Source organism: Mchenga conophoros, linkage group LG4 (genome assembly GCF_057382185.1).
Source record: "Mchenga conophoros isolate Kocher_MC1m ecotype Shallow Benthic linkage group LG4, M_conophoros_male_GT1.1, whole genome shotgun sequence".
NCBI lineage: Eukaryota > Metazoa > Chordata > Actinopteri > Cichliformes > Cichlidae > Mchenga > Mchenga conophoros.
This window is the reverse complement of record NC_140529.1, coordinates 33206585-33228773: the sequence shown is the minus strand read 5'-3', so window position 1 is coordinate 33228773 and position 22189 is coordinate 33206585. Positions and strand designations below refer to the sequence as shown.

Below are 22189 nucleotides of genomic sequence, written 5' to 3'. Positions count from 1 at the left end.
GTGTGCTGAATGTGAAGCTGAAGAAAACAGTTAGAACTCCACGGATTTATTCAAAGTCTAATTTGAGGTCTTGAGGAGTACATATAGCAGGTGGAATATTAGTCATTTGCCATGTGTTGACATAGATTCCTTCTTTTAGAAGAAGCTAGCGTTACTGTCTTAATTGCTATCATTTTGGTTTTGAATGAAGACAACAAATCTGACAAGAAGTAAATTTAGCAGATCTATGTTACCAAAGACTTTTCATTTACTTCTGCTACTAGTGCTGCATTAGTGCTCTGGCTGAACAGTTGATTGTCAAGTGTCATTGTGGGTAGTCTAGGCTTCAGGTTTCAGGTTAATGTCAGGTAATGCTTTCTTTACAACAGTTTATTTTAATGTACTTTAATGCTGATTCTTCTAATGGAGAACATTTTACCACAGGTTCAACATGAAATTTTTAGAGATTCAGTTCAGTTAAATTCAACCTATACCTGTCTGCCCCTGTGTGAAAAAGTGATTGCCCTCCTGAACCTAAACCTAATAACTAGTTAATTAACATGGTATCTAGCATGGACTCAAAACACTGTGGCCAATCCTATGAAGGTTTACCAGTATTCCAAGTTTTCTTCATTTGTGGATATTGGTTCGCTGCAGTCCCAAAGGCTTAGTATCCCTTTACAGATTGATAGATATCAATAAGTTTGTTGTCTAAAGCTGTTTCTTTAGATCGTGGCATGATGTGTTGCTAGTTTTGTTTTTTCCTTCTTCATCAATACTGTCAGACTGGCAGGACATTTCAGGTGGTATACTCACAATTACACTAAAAATCCCAGTGAATTACAGTTGTTGTGTTTAACAAGAAAACTATAGCTAACTGTGTTTTTCTCTCTTTATGCTTTTGAATAGAACTGAGCAGACCATCATCATCATTATCACTTCAGTAATGAGATTCAGAGATGAATAGCTTTTTAGTTGTTCTTGTTGTCTAATACAAGTTCAGTCTTTTAGTGTTTAAGCTCTTACATGGCTTGCCATGCAGCCTTAGAAACAAAAGCTGAGAAACAAAGCAGCATAATTGCATTGCTTCGAAACCTCCTTACAGTAAAGCACAGATTATAAAAAAAAAAACAACTTAGGGTTAAGGGGAAAATAGATTTTAGGGATGTTCAAGGAGTGTGTTAAATGATAAAACAATATCAGAGATTGAAGAGCCGTCTGAAACCATTAGTTGCATTCTTAAATAACCAATAACCAGAGGTGGCTGTAGCTCAGGAGGTAGAGCAGGTCATCTTCCAATTGAAACATTAATGGGTCAATCTCTGCCCATTCCAGTATGCATGCCACAGTGTCCTTAAGAAAAAAGTATCTCAAGTTGCTCTCCAATATGAGCAACTTGGGCAAGGGTGAATATTATAAAAAGTGCTCAAATGAATGTGTGTGAATCGGTGAATGACACTCAAAATATAAAGCGATTTCAGTCCTCAGGTAGAGCAGGAAAGCGTTTTACAAGAATCAAATCACATTTTGAATGCACTTACATGCCATTTTAGTAGACATACACCCATTTTCTATCTACAGACACACGATGGTTTCATCTCTTATTTTCCACCCTGGTGTATTTTAGAACTTCCAGGACAAAGAAGGACGGAGAGCAGTGCTGCCATGTGAAATAGCTGTAGCTCCAACTAGTGATGAGTGGCTGCATAGCATCTTAGACCAAAGAGTGAACTTAAGTTGTGCATTAATAAAGTTTGAATAATTGCTGTAGCCAATTGTATTAATCATCCAGCTGACTAATCGCACACATCTCGTTGTTTCTGTGTGTGTGCATTTCAGTCAAACTAGTTTTCGTTAGTTTTACTTATTTGTCATGCTGAACTTTGTGTTTACTCTGTCTTTTTGTCCTTTGTCAGAAACAGGACAAAGTACATCAGAGTGCTGCCATGCAAGTTAAGTGTGCAATCAGAACCATGCCCCAAGCCATCCATTAATTTTTTTAAGAATGCTGATGATTGCAGTAAAGACAAATATATATTCTTTTTGGTTTAAATTCAGATATTTGAAATATTTGCAGCAGTAGAAAGGGCTCGTTGCTGCTATCGATGTCAAGGAGAAGCATTCAGTTGGTTGGCTGCAATATAACAATGCAAAACTTTTGATACTGAATCCATTCAGGATGTGAACTGTTCAAGCAGCAGTTCTGTCCTGAATGATTTTCTTGCTTTCACAACATACAAACGTCCAAACATAAAGACTCAATCTGTGCAATCTATCTCCATACCAGTAAATCCAAAAGGCAGAAACCATAAGGAGCTAGGTTGATGCAGCGCTAGCACAGTTTGATCCCCAACCAAGCGAGAATTAGCGCATATTTTTCACCATGTAAGTTTCCTTATTTAGTTATTACATGGATACTACGCCAGCTAATGATAAGTTTCTCTGCAGATCACATTGATGCTCCAGTCCTGTTTTCTTTTTCATCTTGTTGTACCTTAAAGTGGGCCTCATGGTGTTAACGGGCCTCAGTGGTTTTGCTAATCTCATTAGCCTGCTGCTACAAGTCAGCAAAGACTCCCTGAGGCCTATTCATTATCACTGTATTTAAAGCAGCGTCGCTCTAAGACCAAAAAAGATGCAACAGCTAGATTAAACAAGACATAGGAAGTACACGTACATAGACTTGTGGTTAAATAAACATGAGAGAGCTCTTTTCTTTGTGTGTAAAAACTGTCTTAGTAAGAAGTGGGAAATGCAGTTTTAATATGTGTTGGTTATTACAGAGTACAGAGGAACCTTTGAACTGCCAGGCAGCCTCTGGTTTGAGTGGGAGAGGAAGGAAAAAGGTATGACAAGAAGTTGGAAGTGAGTGATGGCATTAAAAAAAAAGCATCTAGTTGATCAGGTCGCAAATACAAATGGTTCCCATAATTCTGCCCAGCCCTTATAGCAGCAGGATTTCATGTGCTAAATCTACTGCATCACAGCGAACTAGTAGAAAGCTGGCAAATCAATAAATCTCTTAGCTCCGTGCTGTGGTTTATGGTGGTCTGTATTGCTCCCACATCTCCAATACTGATGTATTCTCAGCCACCCCACAGCTAGTCCCAATAGCGGGGGATGACAGATCTGGAGAAACGTGCCAAAGGCCAAGCAAACTGTTCTCGGCATCCTCAGTGGGAGTAGCTGATACCTTATCAAATCCCAGGTAACAGAGCCACTTCCTGTGATGAGCAGATATACATCTCCACCATACATTTAAGAGCTCCATCAAGGACAAGATAACTGCACCTGCAGTGACAAATTAAACATTGCTTGGAGTTGGAGAGTAGCACCTAATCATACTCCAAGTAGGGAATGAAAAAAGGTGAACCTCCCTGTCTGCCCACTGTAATGTATCAACTCTATCTCAGTAGAAATCTCATAACTGAAGAGCCACATTAATACTGCCCTTCCCGCCTGTGGGGTTTGACTTGAGGAGGTTCATACGTGTTTTTGAATTGTGAATTATGCAGTACATGTATCAAATATTAATGAATCCAAGTTTTTCTTAGAGCTGGTATATTCTACTTTTAAATCTGCATCTACAGTTTAGAGTCTTTCAGCTCGTTGTTTTGGCTTTACAGCAACTATTGTTTTTGTTTATTCTTAGCAACCTTACAGCTTCCTCTGCATGCCGCTCAGCACCACAAAGCAACTATATTCTGTGTTTGCTGGATGCCTAAATTTGAAGTTGATTATATACGTTTGCCTCTTCACAATATAACATAGACATAGCTTACCCTAAATCCTTTTGTTTTTGTAAATCTGCTCAGGAAGGTAGTTGTTAAGTTTAGTGTGACATTCAACTGCACTAAAATAAGGAAACCCAGGTTCCTTTTAGAAAAAGATTTGAACACAAATCCTTTGCTCTAGTGAAATCTAAAGGTCTCTTGTGAATTTTAGCAGTAATCTTTTAAGCATACTTTAATTTTTCATTAGCCTCATCTCCTCATTGTGTTTAGTAGATGTCTGCTCAGGGTTGCACATGACAAATTTAATAATCTTCTATTGGTGCTGTGGGTCAGGCATGGTGTAATGGACGATGGCTTTAACGGCTCCTCTGTTTAGTGTCTTTGTCTTATGTGACCCCTTAACAGAAACGCGCTTCATTATAATGCTAATTTTCTAATGTTTGTTGTTTTCTCTGCTCACAATGACATTAAAGATTTTTGCACATATACGTGTAAGCAGCATCCGTGCTTGCATCAGTTTGGTGACATGACAGTTACAAAATTAAACAAAATAGATGGAATCCAAAAAAACAGCTAGTTCTGTGTGTTTGTTTGATTTTAAACTGGTGATTAATGTAATTTCTAGATTGGTTTAAATTTCTAGATCCAGATTTCTAGATTTTAGATTTTCATGTTGATGTAAAGTCAAACCGAAGTCAGAGATGCTAACTCATCGTGAGTTTGAGGTGTTGAATGTTGCCTGGACATCCTTGCTAGATTTTCTAACAAGAGAAAGTTAGTGTTTGTCTGCTTTTTTATTGATTAGAATAAAACAAAGCAAACAAACCAAGACAAAAATATCTCAAGGGCAAAACATGTGATCTCACGTTTGCAGCTTTGTTTTCTACTGAGCTAGTTGAATTCACACTGGAGATTTCTGCATCTCTGTGTTTATGTTGCTGACATTAAAGGTGTAACTGTCTGTAGCGTTAGGCTCACCGTGTAACAAATGAGACAGAATTTAGATCTATATAAAGGTAAATTGCTTAAAAGTTGTTGTTTTTTTAATAACAAGAAAAAAATACTGATTTGCTTACATGTAGAAGATGTTCTGTGGCCATCAACGACAGATATGTTTAATTTGCTCAGTGCAATCCAATTTTATTTATATGGCACATTTCACTACACATAAACTCAATGTGTTTAACACAAAAAAATAAAAGCATCAAAACCTGTGTAGGGTTACAATGCCTTAAGGCAGTGAAACGGCAAAATACACACTCAGCTATTGAGTGTAAGCCTGTGTGAACAAAGAGGTTTTGAGTTTGTTTTTGAATGTCGGCACAAATGTAATTGATCTCAGGTCAACAGGCAGCTTGCTCCAAAGAACAGAACCACAGTAGCTGAAAGCACCTTCAGCACACACTGATTCTAATAACAAAGGATCTCCACCTGATGACCTGAGAGGTCTGACTGGGTTATAAACAGTAAGCAAGTCTGATATGTACTGGAGAACAAAACCATGAAAAGCTCTGTGAACGCAAAAAAGGATTTTAAAGCTAAAGCATCTGTATTGCACTGGGAGGCAATGAAGGGATCACAATATTTTTGCATACTTATAAGGAGTCTGTCCTAATGATGATCTGGAGAGTTCTGCAAATAAATGTTTACAGTAATCTGACCTGCCCGACATGGAAGCAAGACCAATTTCTCAGTCTTTTTGAGTTTTGTTATATTTTTTCATTGATAGAAAGCACTTCTGCTAAATTTATCAATATGATTATCAAACCTGAGATCACTGTCTAAAATAATGTAGAGGTTCCTGACTTGCTCACTGTCTTGCCTCTGTTCAGTTCTAAAAACTTTGAGATATTCAGCAAATAATACCACCAATGCAGGCGTTAGATCGTCATAAAAGGACAGGTACAACTGTCTACCAGCGGAAAGAGAATGGTAGGCTATGTTATGATTCTTTATGATAGCACCAACTGGAAGCATACGAAGATTAAAGAGCAATGAACCAAGACAGACACTTGAGGAATCCCTGATTTAATTTTTATTTGTGCAGATCTACAACTGCTAATTGAAAATGAAAACCTCAACCCTTTAGGTTTGACGAGAGCCAGTCAAGAACCTGACCTATTAAACCAACTGAATCATAAAGCCCAAGTCATGATCAGCAGAGTCAAAAGCAGCACTGTTTAGGCCATTGATGACTTCAGGAAAAGCTGATTCTGGGCTATGATTGGACCTGAACCCTCACTGGCACATATCACTAGATGGCTTTTCTGAAAACATCCCCAAAGAGAATTGTCTACTCCCAAGATCAAACTGGGAATATTTTATTTCTTATGTGAATGCGTAAACTGCTACTTTTTGCAAAATAATATTCCTATTTTTATTGTTTTTGAGCTGAAACAGAAAGTTTGTGAACATCATAGGGGTTTTTTTTTTCACTTTTTTATTTAGGCAGTAGATGTACTTGCAGTTGTCTTGGGGCTATTTTCAGCTGAACCTTCCATTTTCATTCTGGAGCTCTAATTTTTTGCAATTTTATTGTCTGTCTGGGAAAACCTGAGATCTGCACCACCTTTTGACTTTCCTCTTTTACTTTCCACACCGAGCCTATAAACACAATGAAGAGGCGTATTTGCAGAGGGCCCTGCGAAGCCACCTACAAAGCCTCGTCAATCTCCACTGAGCCTGAAGAGGCCCCTGATTGAGTTTTAAGCACATCCAGGTAATAATGCCGGTCTCTCCTGCTTTCGTTTGTCACAGACCTTTTCGGTAGAATTCCACAAAGTAAGACCATAAGCTATTGATTTGGCTTCAAGTAAACAATAGTGGGAGTCAGGTGGAAGCTTCAGCTCCAACGAGAGCAATCTCATTAACACAGGTGGCCTGGTGCTAACCATGCTCCTCAGCCCCAGTCCAATTTCCCTCTTCAGAACAGATGGCCTGAGTGGTTTCATGAGCTCCAACTTCCAGGTTCCACATTAAAAACCGTAATAGTACTGTGTGTATGAATGGCCACAGCGCGGGTCATTGATATGCCACTAGATGCAGGCGGCATCCAGTAGCTGTTTGACTGCAAGCACAACGAACAGTCACCTTAATCTGCCAGCGTAATGCATGCCTTGAATGCAGATGAAAAGATTATACATGGTTAGTATTCATAAGGTCGCATCAATGCATAAACCACAAAACTTGTGTAAAAGGTTAGTGTTTGAAAAGGAGAGCTAATGGATACTGTTCTGTTCCATGAATACCATTAGCAGAATCTGTGTCCAGTCTCCACTACACCTTATAAAGAGTGTGAGTTCCAGCAAATGAGCTTTACATGGTCTTTCTTTGTAATACTGCTAAGAAAAACATTTGCGTTGTTGAGCTTCTCTTAGGAGGCTGTGACTGAAGCAGTGGTATATCAAGTAATGGCAGGGTCGGTCTGATCCCGACGCTCTACACTTCGAGACATGTCATCAGGAAAGACGTTAAACCCAAATTTCCTCTCAGTGCTCGGTGCTGACACGCTTTTGTGAATAAGAATTCCATTTTAAAGTGCTAGCTGGGATGTAGTTAAGGTTAAAGGCACAACATGTGTTTAGTATATTTAACATTTATACAGCACATAAGTGATGACACATTGCAGTGATTGCAGTATTTAAAAAGTATGTAGTTTAAAACATTTCACCATTTTCTAGCTCATTTCCCACATACACAAATTCTGCTCTAAAGATATGCATACAACTACGCCCACGATTTAAATCTATATTCATTGTGAGCACCTTTGGGCAAGAAATACCTTGCCCAAAGGTGTTTCTTTTCCCACCTGCAGCACCATCTCCGTGTTGTGCACATACAAAATGGCCAAATAGCTCAGTGCTAATGGACATTATATGAGATCCAGCATTTTGTGTAGTACAACACAAGCAAAGACTACACTGGTAACATTGTCTCAGAGATTACCCTACAGTTGCATCAACAACTCTGTGACAGAAAGTCAACAATCACTAAATGTTCTAAGCTTTGCAAAGGTAAGATGTTATTGCAGGGATGTTTTATCAGATTGCATTACATTGCACTTCTGTATATTTTAATTTCAGAGCACAAAATGTAAGAAGAATATTAAATGCATTTCAGAAGTATAGAGACAGTTCAGTTTTCCAAAGTCCCCCCTGTGAAACACACCGACATCATCTCTACATCACATCACAGGCATTTTCTTTTTGGACTGTGCTCAGCATGCTTTTGATTACATTACATTACATTACAATTTATGTTGATAGTACTCAAGCTTTTGTAAAGTGCCACTTACACTAAAACATTCCATAAACTCATTAGATTTTCTCAGCATAATTAGATGTGTTTATGGGTTTTGAGACAGGTGAACTTAAAATGTCTAATTATGCCACAACAGGAGGGCTTATCAAAAGCTCTGAAGTGTGATTACAGAGTTAGTCGTTTAATGATAAAAATACCTTGCAGAGAAATTCAAAAACAATATTCCAACTTGTAAGTTTATGCAAACACTTTTTACAAGTCAAAAAAATTATTACTATAAGATTATATGAAACCAACCCAACATTTTTTCCATTTCCCTGACAAAGAGAATTACCCAAGTGAATTAATTTGACTCTGCGTCATTTACATCAGAACAAGGAATAAACAAATTGCCAACACAGCTCATAATGCAACAACTGATTCACATTTTCATTGTATCGGGAGTGGTAATTGTTGTAGTAGCATTTGTTTGAGTCACAGTTTATAAGAACAAGAGTGGGTAGTTTTATACACACACACACACACACATATATATATATATATATATATATATAAATTCTCCTCTCGCCCCAGCGGGCAGTTCAAGCTTGGGTCCTTTACCCGGGGAGCTTGAGGGGACTGCGCTCTTCTGGAAAGAGATCTCGGATGTCATTCCTGGGATCTGCTGGAGCCATTCACCTAGCTTGGTGAATGGGAATCACCGCACCTATTGCTCCGATTACCACTGGGACCACTGTTACCTTCACCCTTCACATCTTGAGCTCTTCTCTGTGCCCTTGGTACTTCTCTGGCTTCTAGTGTTCCTTCTTCCTGATGTTGCTGTCATTCGGTATCGCTACATCTATCATTACAAGCCATCTACTTCTGCTTGTCTATGTAAGAATTTAATCAGATTGCAGTTCTTTCTGATCCTTTGCTTCTGTTAAAACAAAGTACAGCAGTAACAGCCCGTGTGTTAGAATCAATCATATAAACAACCGGTTAGTGCTTGAAGAAAACAAAATCACGCACAGACGGGGTGGATCATTCAGCAGCAGGCACGGCACTGACACTAATATGGGCTTCCCAGCATGTGATAGTGGCTCTGTGTGGTTCTCCTCATAGGAGTCTCTTATCATATGACAGGGCAGCAGTCAACCCATGCAGCCAAAAACACACTCATGCACACACACATAAGATGCTATTAGAGTGTGAAGAGAATGGCGTAGCTGCATGTTTTCTTCCTCACAGCGGCACTCTAAACTTCACACCTTCTCTCTTTTTGAATTCACAGTCTACCCTAAAAGCCTAATTAAGTATTAAGAGGCACATATACAGGAATTAATTTGGCACTGCACAAAATATATATAATTTCTAACACGCTGGAAACAGGCCAAGAACATATTTCCAACTTATTACATCCCACATACAGTACATTCCAGATTTCACGTTCTGAATATTAGATTCAGGGCTCTGCAGTCCCCTAAGGGAGTTATCATGACATACAGAATGACCATAGAGTACATCATTTTGACCTTCTTTTAAAACTTGCTTTCTTCCATTATATGGTTTGTGTTTTTTTTAGATTTAAATCAGCTGGCTTGGGTCAAAATGTGTCTTGGCATTAGAAGATAAAAGTTCCTTGGCTCTGGGAGAGGGGGAAAAAAGCAGATTCAGCCATGTTAGACATATTTAGTCCCACCTAGCTGCATCCCTTCTTATCATGCTGCATTCCCTTATATGCAGATGCTGGATATGCATAACAATATTGTCTGATTTGATCAGAGACTCATGTATCATAAAGATTCTGGTGTCAGCCCACCTCATTTATGTTCAGGACAAAAGCAGCCATTTCTTATTCCCATTGTTTTTTGAAATCTCGTTTTTGAATGCTACAGTGTTACTATTCCATCCAGGAAATGCGCCTGCTGATGGACTTTTTATGGTTTCTGGTGATACCTGACAAAAACCTAGCAGTTCCTTTGCACACTGCTAGTTTTCTTCTTCAAATTTTAAAATGGGAAGATATCTTAAGGCGAGAGAAACTAGACTTCAGTCAGAGCTCCCCCCCCATTTTCCCCATTTCCATTACTTGTACCTTTGTTCAGTTACTCCCAAGCTGCTTCAGCCTAGATGATCTGTAGTGAACAGTATGAGGTTGTTTTTTGGATGACTCTCAGGTGTGTGTGTGTCTGAAAATTCCTACAGCCTGCAAATGTTGCTGTAGATCAGGCTTCTCTGAGGACACCTGTGTAAATCAGGTTTGAGAACGAAGGACCACAGCACAGGCAAATGTAAACAGACTTAAAAGGGCAAGTAGATGTTTGTTCTCACTTGAATCTCACAAGATTATGCTTTGAAGGAAGAATCAACGAAGGATACCAGCCTACTCTCCTGACAGTCTGTTTTAAGGCTGTGCATCTTTAATGAAAGCTGGTTCTACTGATGCGCCTTTAGCCAGCACTCAAAGTTGCGTTCCCTCACTCACACCCTGTGCGTACACTTCCTTGCGCATGTCCACGTTTCCCATATAGACTTCATTTCTTATATTTCTGACCTGTCAGTTGAACTGGATACTATTGATGTCTGGCTTAATCCATATTTTATAACTTTACCTCAGTATGTCAGTAGTTCAATTTTGGACTCTCACCTCCTTTTTAGTAGCTTGAAAAAATAGCACATTTTGTATGTTCAGCCTAGAAATACCAGACTGTAGTCAGCTAAATGAGTCTGCGTGTGACTCCCTTTCTGCTTTATCATTTTGGGTTTTCTGTGAGTCTTTGATATGGCGTCCCTTGGGTCCATTTTGTTTTGGGGGAGGCAGAGAGGAGAGGAGGTTGTTTTGTAAGTCAGAGGGAAATAGGTAAAACGCTAAGAAAGGGATTAGGCATCAAGAGACAAAGAACACAGCAATGTGCCAGATTTAACCTTAGCAATATCAAAGAGAGAAACCTGTCTGAGATTCTCAACTTCTGTCAATAATTTTTTTTTTTTTTTTTTTTTTGCCTGTCCCGTTTGGCTCTTTTGCCATCAGAATTGTTGTCTAAAGGCAAAGAAAGATGCCCAACGGATTTACTTTACCAAACTGACCATCCCAGCCTTGCCGTAATGGTCCATTTGATTCACCTTTTATTGTTTATTTTATTTTCACTTACTGAATACGGGACAGACTTGACTTCTGTCAATAATTTAACATATCTCTCAGATGTTTGTGCCTCTCTTTCAGACAAGAATACACTCATAAAATGAGCTATTTACAGCAATTCATCCTGTTAACTTGGCAGCACATTTTAATTTACCTTTACAGTCTCACCCATATGTTGCATACAGATATGTAAATATTTCAGTATTACCCATTGCTTATATCTACCCTATACCGTAGGTGGCAAATTAAATATTGCACTCGTCTTAATTAATAAGAAATTGCCATATGTCAACCCTTGTAACAGAAATAATAGAGAGAAAAGAAACGTTGTGTGAAATCCAGCTGAGACTATTCAGATATGTTCCTCTCGCTCTACACTAACTGCATGCTTTCTTTCAATGCTATTGTACGTTCTCAGCCTCACAGTGAGGCCCTGAGATAAATTATGTCTGAATTGGTGCTATATAAATATATTTTAATTAAATTAAATGGGAATGAAATAATTATTTTTCTGTTCACTGAAGAAACAGAAGTTTTTTCCTTTTTCCCTCCGTGTGCCTTCAGGTTGTATTCGTTTCTGTTATTCACTATTTAAAGTTTTGCTGTGTTTCAACCATCATACAGAGTCGCAGTCATTAAGAAATCTTAATCGTTATTGATTTTGATGGCGAAATGATTTTTTCAGAGCAATTAAAAAAAGAGAAAAAAAACATTTCACGTAGTGTGTAGATATATAAACTACAGTGGCAAGTTAAAGTAAGGAAATATTTTCGAAGGTTTACTACTTTTAAAAAGGTGTGTCTTGAAATATGTCAGTTCTTTAAATATTATTATAACTACAGCTATGAAGAAAAACAATCTATATAACATAAATTATTTATATTCCATTTATACAAAAAGAAAATTTACATAGTGTTCATGTGAAAATCTATTCGGTAGCTTGTGAAACCACCACTCTGGTTCATGCCGTCAGCCCTTTTAATTCATCAACCAGGGAAATTAATTTTAAAACCTTCAGAAGAAAAGCATGGCTGGTGTAAAGTGTTCAGCAGTACTCCTACGTTCCATATGCAGTCCTTTGAAAAACTGCCCCGTAATTCATTAGTTTGGAGAAGCACCTTCATCGGCACCAACTTAAACTTGTTTTCAGTCTCTCACAATGTTGTTGAGGGAGTTTGCCCCACTCATTTTTACAGTGTTGCTTATGTTCAATGACGTTTGCAGGGCAATCACTTAATAACAGCCCTCTTGAGGTCTTGCAACAGCATTTCAGGTCTAGGTCACAACCTTGACTGAGTCATTCTTACACCTTGATTCTCTTCTTCTTCTGTCACTCTAAAAGTAGTCCTTCTTTTGGCCTGTTGAATGACTCAGCTTCACATTTTATCATTGTTAGGCTGGGAGCACCTTGTTAAAGTTTACAACCCTGGCGTGAAATGATTTTGTTGAGTTTATACATCGCAGAACTGATGGCATAACAACAGAGATGAGCTCTTTGGTGATTTTGTCAAACCCATAACCAGGTTGTGACAGTACTGACGGGAAAACATCATCTCAGAGGTGAAGTATTGCGTGGGGAGCGTTATGATTTGTAAGTGCTGCCTCTGGACCTGGGCACCATGCCATCACGGAAAGGAAAATAATTTCCAGGTTTATCCGCATATCTTACCGGATAATATCACAGAGGCTCTCTGCCAGCTGATGCTTAGCAGAAGTTGGGTGATGCAGCAGAACAACGACCCAAAGACTCAAGTAAATTGGCTTCAGTGTATTTTCATGGAAAAAAAAATTCAAAACCTGATCATTTTCTGTGATGTTGGATAAAAGCCAGGATCTGCTCTGAAGACCTGAATACAGAAATATCTTAAATTTCAAAGTGCATGAAGGGGAAAAAATTAATGTCACAGTATATCATGATGACTGTGTGAAATTTTGAGTTTGAAGTTTGAAGATATCTTTAAAGACATATGATGATATGCAGTGTGGAGTGCATTAGTTATTGTTTTCTTTGTACCTGCTGATTCAGGTTTTTCTGCAGCTCTCCACAAGCTGTCCTTGACTCTTGGACAACCCTTCATATGATTCTTTTCAATGCTGTGTCTGAAATCACCTGGTTGTAGCCAGTTTATTAGCTTTTTTTTTTTTTTACCACTGTTATTCAATGCAGCCTGAACTTTCTTAGGTAATGTTTCCTCTAATTCCTTTAAGGAGGTTTCAGGAAAAGATTCCCAGCTTTCCAGTACCACTGTTTGAAATGCAGCTCCGATCCATGACAGAACCTCCGATATGTTTTATAGCTGGCTGAAGACATTCAGGGTTGTACCTCTTTACAGTCCTCCTCTCCACTGCTCTACTCCCTCTACACTTCAGACTGTGTGGCCACCCATGGCTCCAACACCATTGTGAAGTTTGCTGACGACACAGTGGTGTTGGGTGCCATCTCCAACAACGATGAGGCGGCCTACATGGATGAAGTGAAGAATCTGGCATCGTGGTGCCAGGACAACCACCTCCAGCTGAACGTCAGCAAGACCAAGGAGCTGGTGGTGGACTTCAGAAGGGGTCAGCACAGAGACTACAAGCCCATCATCATCAATGGAGCTCCAGTGGAGAGGGTGCAGTCCTTCAAGTATCTTGGTGTTCACATCTCCTCAGACCTGACATGGGCTGCCCACATTCAGGTCCAGACCAAAAAGGCTAGGCAGCGCCTGTATCACCTACGACAACTGAGGAAGTTCAGGGTCTCTCCGAAGATCCTCAGGATTTTCTATACAGGCGCTGTGGAGAGCATCCTCACACAGAACATGACATCGTGGTTTGGGAACAGCTGTGTGAAGGACCAAAAAGCTCTCCAGAGAGTGATCCGTACAGCAGAACGCTGCTGCAGGATTGCTCTCCCCCCGCTTCAGGACACCTACACCAGGAGATGCCGGACTAGAGCAGCACAGATACTGAAGGACCCGTCCCATCCAGGCAACAAACTGTTCCAACTTCTGCAATCTGGTAGAAGGTTCCGCATCTTCCGGGCAAGGACAGGGAGACTCAAGAGGAGCTTCTATCCCCAAGCCATCCGTGCCCTAAACACACACACCTGCCCTCTCACATCATCTATAACTGACTGAGACAGGACTTTCTTCCAGACACTAAACCAAGGCACAATGTACATTTCAATTCCTTTAATTTTAAATATGTTTATATTGTCTATCCTGTAAAATAGTCAGATGTCTATTCATATTAATGTACAGAATTCACCTGCTTGCTGCTACTACTGCACATTCACCCAGTGTATATACTGTATGTATGTATATATATATATATATATATATATATATATATATATATATATATATATATATATATATATATATAATGTTCTTCCTCTACCCCCCCCCCCCCCCCCCCCCCCCCATTTTTGCACATGTCGAGGAGCGTGTCAGGCTACATTTCACTGTGTTATACTTGTATAACTATGCATGTGACAAATAATAAAGAACCTTGAACCTTGAACCTTTACATGTTGATGACACGTTGAATAAAAAAATTGCCCAAGAAAATCAAAATTTGGATTGATCAATTATAATACCTGTCACAGATGATTTTCATTAAAGTTTTGTGTAATTTAGGAAAACCTAAGCCTTTTCCCCTTGTTTCTGATGATGGCAGTAAGTGGATTAAACTGAATGATCACGACATGTATCGGGGTTTAAAATTGAACCTTGTATCAAGGAAATTTCCCCTTGTGTCACGATTTAAAATTGTACCCTGTATCAACGCTGGTTCATCGTTTGACTTTTATGCCTTTTTTATGTTTCAATTGTTCAGTGTTAAGTGACTTAACAAAGAAGGGGGGGGGGCTCATTCATCTGATGTCCAAAGAAAAACTTTTAAAGATCTTCAGAAAGCCCTGAGAACATCTGTTTAAAAACTACTTTAAAAAAAATAACAAAGTCTGGGTAGTTCGAAGCAATATATAAAGAAATGAGCGGTGTCTTAAGACTTTTGCAACACTTGGCACGAGAACCAAGCTAAGCTTCCAAATAGAAATGACTGCAGTTGGAAATAAGAGTGAAAATGCACATTGGGTAAGTTTCTTTTTAGCAACAATATCTATGAGAGAGGGACTCAAAATAAACTGCAGTGTTTGTGTTCATTGTGACGAAGGAACATGTCACCTAGAGCAAGAGTGTGACTCACTGATATGATTTTAAATAGTTTTTGGGCATAGGCATGAAAGCTCTATGGCAAAAAGAGGTGCAAGTTATATTAGGCATTGGATATACAGAAAGTTAGTGGGAACCGTTCAGCACTGCTTTTGGTTTTTTCTGTACGAAAATAAAAGACTTTGCTACTAGAGGTTCTTAGATTAATTAGAACTTCAGAGGTTAGTTACCCCTCCATGTCACCAACAAAATCAATCCAACCAGTAAGTCTCACTTTCACAAATAAGTGCAGAAATGGGGTCTAAGTTGTAAGAAATGTCTGTAATTCTTATAGAATATGTCTTCTATACATTCACAGTCATCTCTCACTGCTGACAAAGCTGCTCACAAAGTCTGTGTAAGCGAATTGCACCTCCCTTAGCACAGCAATTAGTGTTTTTTTTGTTTCTTCCTCACAAATAGTGTGTTCCCAAACCAGACTGAGACTATATGAGAAAGCCCACATTAGCTCTGCAGTGCTTTCAGTGTTCTCCCACACTGTCCTCCTCACTGAACGAGACCCATGACTCTCCTTCACATAAATGTTTCTTTACAGTGTGCAGGCAAAGCGCTTCTTACAAATATGTGAAATGGGAGACATACAAAGCTTTAGCAAGAAGCATTTCCAAGATAGATGGACATATGAAGAGGGGGAATGGAGGAGCAGAGTGTCACACTGGCCCTCAGAAGCTCATCAGCATTATAGTCCACATTCCCGTGGCACCATGGGCACAGGTGGCACTGACTCATTATTCAAACCCCTATGGGCTATCTTTCATGGATAAAGGGAATTATGGACTACTATTAGCACATCCCCACTGCGGCAAGGAGTATTCGTATGGGTCAGGACACATGTGGGAGACAACAAAGAAATGGGCTGAAAATAGCATGTATATCATAAAGAAAATAAATACTTCACATATTCTTTCTCAAAAAGGATAAATCTGCATTTCCGCATTATAAATGATAAAGGTAAAACAGGCTAAATAAATTAGATCCTAAGCTGTGACCCCCCTCTTTACCCATGTTTCTTAGCCATATTTATGCAGGCTGTGTAAATATAGAAGAGTACAGCGGAGGAGAAAAACAAACAAGTATACAGGTAAAAGCTGTGGAGCAATAACAAAATAAGGCAGGGAACGCTTGCTAGACTGGCAGAGATCGGTGTCAGACCCAGCAAGATCAAAGTGTTTTTCTAGTTTTCACTCTCTGTCATACTTTTGCAGACACATACACAGTACAGTCAGCGACACCATTAGTTATGAGTCTATCTATGCTGGCTCACCACAAATAAAGCCTACAGTATAAGCCTACATGCACATCATGTAAAAGCCAAACAGTAGTCATTATTTCCTACATTGTTTAGGTTCTGGACATTACTGTCATCTTTAAACTTTACATACAGTGAATCTTATATCACCAGAGCAAGAAACTGAGCCATAATAGTGTAGATATGTCGCGCTATAAGGACATCTGTCCTTACAATTAGAGGACTATCTATTTTTAGGTTATCATAAAGAGTATTGTATCAGTGCAGTATTTGGGGCTCTTGATATTGAATGCAAAATGAGTTTGTTTCTAAATGTTGGAAACTAAGAAAAGAATATAATTAGTCTGTGCTCACGGAGTCAAACGCAGGAAGACGGTAACACATGCCCTTTTTGCTATTGCTATGCTCTGATATAAATATATGAAAGAAGTCATTTTCCATGTTGGTAAAATAACTCACAACGTTACAGAACAGTTAAGGTAAAGGTGACATAGTTCATTTTCTTTTCTTGGACTTTGCTACAGTTGCTTCCCATAATAAACAATTCAAAAACCTTCCTTGTGTGTCTTCCACTTGGCTTTGGCACAGCGATTCGCTACTGTCTAAAACTAGCTGCTTTAGCTCCTGTCCCTTTAAGGCTACCCTCCATCCACAAACAGGTTTGAGAAGGAGATGGGTGGGACTGCTATGCTCACAACCAGAGCTGTCTGTCTGGATGTCCATATTAACGATACCTCATAGAAGTAAGTAGAGTAGAAACCACCAGAAACACAGTGTGGAGAGCATTCTGAAGTCTCCGGTTTAGCCTCTTAGGAATTAGGTTTGTATACACTGACCTCATTATCATATATATAACATTTACACAATGTCATACTTTTGCAGATACTGTACACATACAGACGGGAAGAGCATAAAAAAACCTTTCTACCACATATGGATAGCCCAGATTTCTGTGCTGCATGACTGAGAATTATTATAGTTCTGTTTCCATTAGAAGTAGTTTAGGCAATCGTTTTTTGAAACACATTAAACAATGAGCAGCAACAGCAGACCCAAAGCACAGACAACTCAGGCTGATGGACACAACTGCATGAAAACCTGAAATTTAAAATTGAAATGCATTCTTTGATCTTCTTTTACCCTCTGACAGGTAGCTCTCAAAGTAACTTTGTTCAAAGAGAGTCTGACAAGTATACATGTGAACTGCCTGAGCTGAGCAGCCACGATGGGCTAGTTAGTAAAATAAGCTGAGCTTAGTGCGTTGAGCAAAGTGGTACCCAGGCTTAAAGAACATCCCTAACCAAATTAAATGCAAATCACTGCAGTTTTATCAAATTTGCCTGCAACCTGTAGACTGCATTATATAGATGCTGCATATAAGATTACACTAAACATGTCTAATTTTGTTTGCAAGAACACAATAAACAAAGTAAAGTGATGTTAATAAAATACAAAGTAAATAAATGAATAAAAATGTATTACAGTAGTGCACACATGTATAATATTATGATTGTTTACAAAGATTCATAAAATAAAAAACTGCCAAATTCAGCTTTATTGAGAATTTTCAAAGACTGGTGTAAACCCTGCGATGATTACTAATCTCTAAATTGCCTTGTTCCCTGTACCATAATGATGTGCACCACTATCTACTCCTTTCACTCAGGATTTCAGTGTTTCATCCCTATCACCTCCTCACTTCCCTCAAGGCTTTGTGATTTGCCGGAAGAATACAGGTCCTGACAGCACTGTTAAACAGAGACCCAGCTGTCCTTCTGAAGGACAGGTGCTTCTGGCCCATAGGGGACCTTCTTGGAAAGAGGACATGCTGGGGCTGTCCATACTGATGATGACAGCTTTATAAAAACTTTAACCCAATGCACAAAAAGAGAGCTGAAGAGCACGAGTCAGGCAGGCTGCATGGCCGTGCTGAGATAAATGGGAGTCCTAGAGGGAGGGCCTTGGACTCATCAAGTTCTGTCCTGAATCATTCTTATCAAATGGATGATCAGGAAAAAAAATCATTTTCAAAGTCAAGCATGCAAAATGAATATCTGTCCCTGATATGTTAACCTGGCAGCTGGCAGTATAGAAATCTCATCTGATTCATGTTTTGCCCACTGCATTTTGCTGTAGTCTGTGATGCTGCCTCTGGAAAGGTGCAGTGTCGTGGCGAGTTATGCGCCTCAGGTTTTTTGTGGTATGAGTGCCCTCCTCCTGAGAGCATTCATTTTCTCAAAATATCATGCTGCTTATCAGCCTTGTGCCAGTTGCAATGTGTTATATTCCTTTCTATCAACGTAGCTAGTGATTCCATTAATCACAAATAAGAATACACATTTTTTAATATAGTCAGTTGTAAAAAAGAAACAATGCACTCTCAAATTCAAAGTGGGAATGCTTGGCTATAATGCGCAGCACCATGTTTGGACAAAATCAAAGCACAAACCTCGTACCTTCTGTAATAGTGAACGTGGGATGATTTGTGGTTGCTGTGCAGCCACAGGACCAGACGCCTTGAAGTCATTGACTCGGTCGTGGACTTGTCCTGATACCAAAGAGTCAAATGTGAAGCCATCTGACAGTTAAAGCTGGCCAGTGAGTCCTTCAGCAGGACAATAATCGAATCTACAAGAGAATGACTGAAAAAGAAAACAGTCAAGGTGTTGCAATGACCCATTCAAGGCCCAGACCTAGATTATTATTATTATTATTATTTTATGTGCATTGAAGTTCTATAAAAATTTAACAGTGCAAATGCAAATCCTTGCTGGCAGTTTAACCAAAAGGCATTTCCAGTGGAAATTGGCCAACATATCCTCAGCATAACCATGTATAATATCCACAAAACTTAAAAAGAGGTTATACACACACAACACGGTAATATTATGTTGAAGCACAGTACGTATCACTCCGCGAGGCTCCTGCCTACGATAGTCGTAATGCTCCGACAATCCATCAAGCAGTGCGGCTTCGTAGCTTAGCAAAGTCGTACTAAAACATTTGACAGATTTTCGAGTGCTGTGTACGACATAAAATCATTTTGAGGTCAGTAAACACAACCAGAATTCATACGGGATTATAAGGGGACCTGTCGACTTTCAGAAAAATCAAAGGATTGATTTTAAGTGTGCCATATTTTCCAAACAACACGGTAATAATGACGGCCCGCTAGAATGCTCTACCAAAAATAGTGCTTTGTTGTGTATCTGACGGACAAAAGCTAAACCAGTGAACCGCTGAAGTTGCAGCATTTTTACAAACCAATTCTGGTTCATCCGTTTCATTCAATGATCCGTTTTCGCCCTTTTCATTCTCTGTCACCGCCGTGCTTTTTCCGCCATGTGCATGTGAAAACAAAGGCACTGCACATGCGCGTTTTACCCATATTCTATCACGATATTTCATTTTCTTATCGTTGCCCAACATTATACCAGTATTACCGTGAATGGTATGATATGGCCCAGCCCTAGTGCAAATGCATGCAGACTTTAATGAACTGAAGGAATGCTGCAAAGAAGAGTTGGTCCAGATTCCTCCATTTTCTGTATGACATTAAGTTACTGCTGTTAAACATGCTTTTAGAAGCTATTAAATCATGAGATGTACTTAATTTTTCATAGTCTGTGAAAACCTGTGAAAACCTTCTTTTTCAGGTGCTAAAACAGAGCGAATACACCATTGGCTTGATTTCACAGCTCCCTTAACAGATGACAGCTGAAAGCAGCGTTGATGTTCCATCATTTGCTGTGGTCATGATTGCATTTTACACTGATTACATTTTGTGCAGTGAGATCTGATACTGTCAGACAATGTAACAAAAAGATAATTTAATGAAAGACTTTGCGTGTGATGTTTTAATAATGGTCTCATCTTTCGTCTCCGGCGTTTAACACCAAAAACTAGGGAAAAGTTTTGAGTGCTTTATCAAAATGGAGTTATTTCTATTATTTATTTATCAAGCCAACTTTTTAATGATTTCCAGTTTTCAATTTTTGGCATGAGAGGCATGGAGGGATTAATTAATAAAATCTGAACCCTTGGCTTCAGCGTTCAGGGGCTCTTGGTTGCGTAATGTTGTCCTGCAAATGATGCAAAGTTGTTCTGAGTGATATGTGGATGAGCTCTAGCTAACCACTCTTTAGCCTTTCAGTTTGGCGCCAGACTTTTATTGCAAAGTGTTTTGTCCTATTTTACACGTACTGTGCCGATTCACAACTATAGTTCTGCAAGAAAACTTTTCTGCTGGACAACTCGTGCAACACTCACTAATCAGCACTAATCAGTATTGTGTAAAACCATCAACTGCTGACAAATTACATATTTAGTTTCATTGTACCTCTAGTGACATGGTCTGTGTTAGACTTATTTTCTTCCCAATAATTAGCCAAGACTAAACGCCTTTTACTTCAAGTAGGTAATGAAGCAGATGAAAAATACGATACATTAGAGAACAATTAAAGGGGATGTCATAACGATGTGGCATCTCCTAATTGCTTCCCCTCCTATCCTTAATGACAGGCTCAAAGCAGGCACTCTGGTTCAAGGTGTCATCTGCTATGTTTTCCCAAAAGTCAGAAAAAGCATGTGAATCCCTTCTTTCCTTATAGGTAGAGAGGCAGCACCACTTTGTGCATTACTGCCTGTTTGTATCTGTTAAAACTGGCTCATGAAACATTTGCACTCTTTGGTTTTATTCCGTGTTTTGATTTCCTTGCTCGAATATCACCTCTGTTTCCATCTTTCTGTCAGCAGGAGTTAGCATCACTAATGGTCAGCATGTTACTCAGCTGTGACTGTATGACAGGTGGTATTTTGTCAGTCCTGTCTAAACATTACAGTATCCCCCCTCCAGTCTTCCTATCATGACTGTGGAGCACTGGGGCAGCCCATCTTTTAGACCTCCCAGCAGACCTGCGGAGATGGTAATGTGGGACAGTGCTGAGCCACTGTCCCTCACTCGAGCCTTGCAGGACGTGCAGAGTGTTCAAATATACTCTGCTGTCAGACCGTTCTCCCTCCTGTGTCGCAGATGAGCAGATCCAACTTGTGTGTTTGTGGGAAGATGCAGAAGATAAAGAAGATACAGAGGTGTGTGGGTGGATGGCTGGATGCATTCATGCATTTTCACATGTGTGTATCGTTTTAGCTGCCCACTGTCTCTGAGAATAACATTTATTTTGGATGATTAATACTGGCCTTTTTTCTCAATACAAGAAAAAGGATGGAATCTTTCTGTGGCAAGTAAAGATGTGGATTAGGTTTGGTTAAGGTAACTGAAGTTGTTGTATAATCTGCCTTTTAAAAAAAAAACAAAAAAAACGTCGCTCTACTTCAATACTGCATCACTAGCCTATCACCTTAGCTTACCTCGCGTACTGGAATGTGTGCAAGTTGACCAAAGAAGAAAAAGTCAGCTTGATGATCAGATATTAAAGATATCCATGACTACACTTAAAGCTCCCTGATGGCTTGTTTGCTGTGTAAACCTAACACAAACAAATATGATAATGTTATCTGTCAGACTATATTTTGCTCAAGGTAAGTTCTTCCTGTGTTGCTTCATTCGATGACAGTTGATGACAGCTTCTGAGAGTCAAGAACAAAATTATGCACACATCAG

The 22189-nt window shown here is 39.2% G+C and overlaps 1 protein-coding gene across 4 annotated transcripts in view; it reads left to right on the top strand.

The window, feature by feature from the left end:
- asic2 (acid-sensing (proton-gated) ion channel 2) overlaps positions 1-22189 on the top strand; it is a 445366-nt gene that overhangs the window by 320286 nt on the left and 102891 nt on the right. The gene's annotated exons all lie outside the window — the stretch shown is intronic.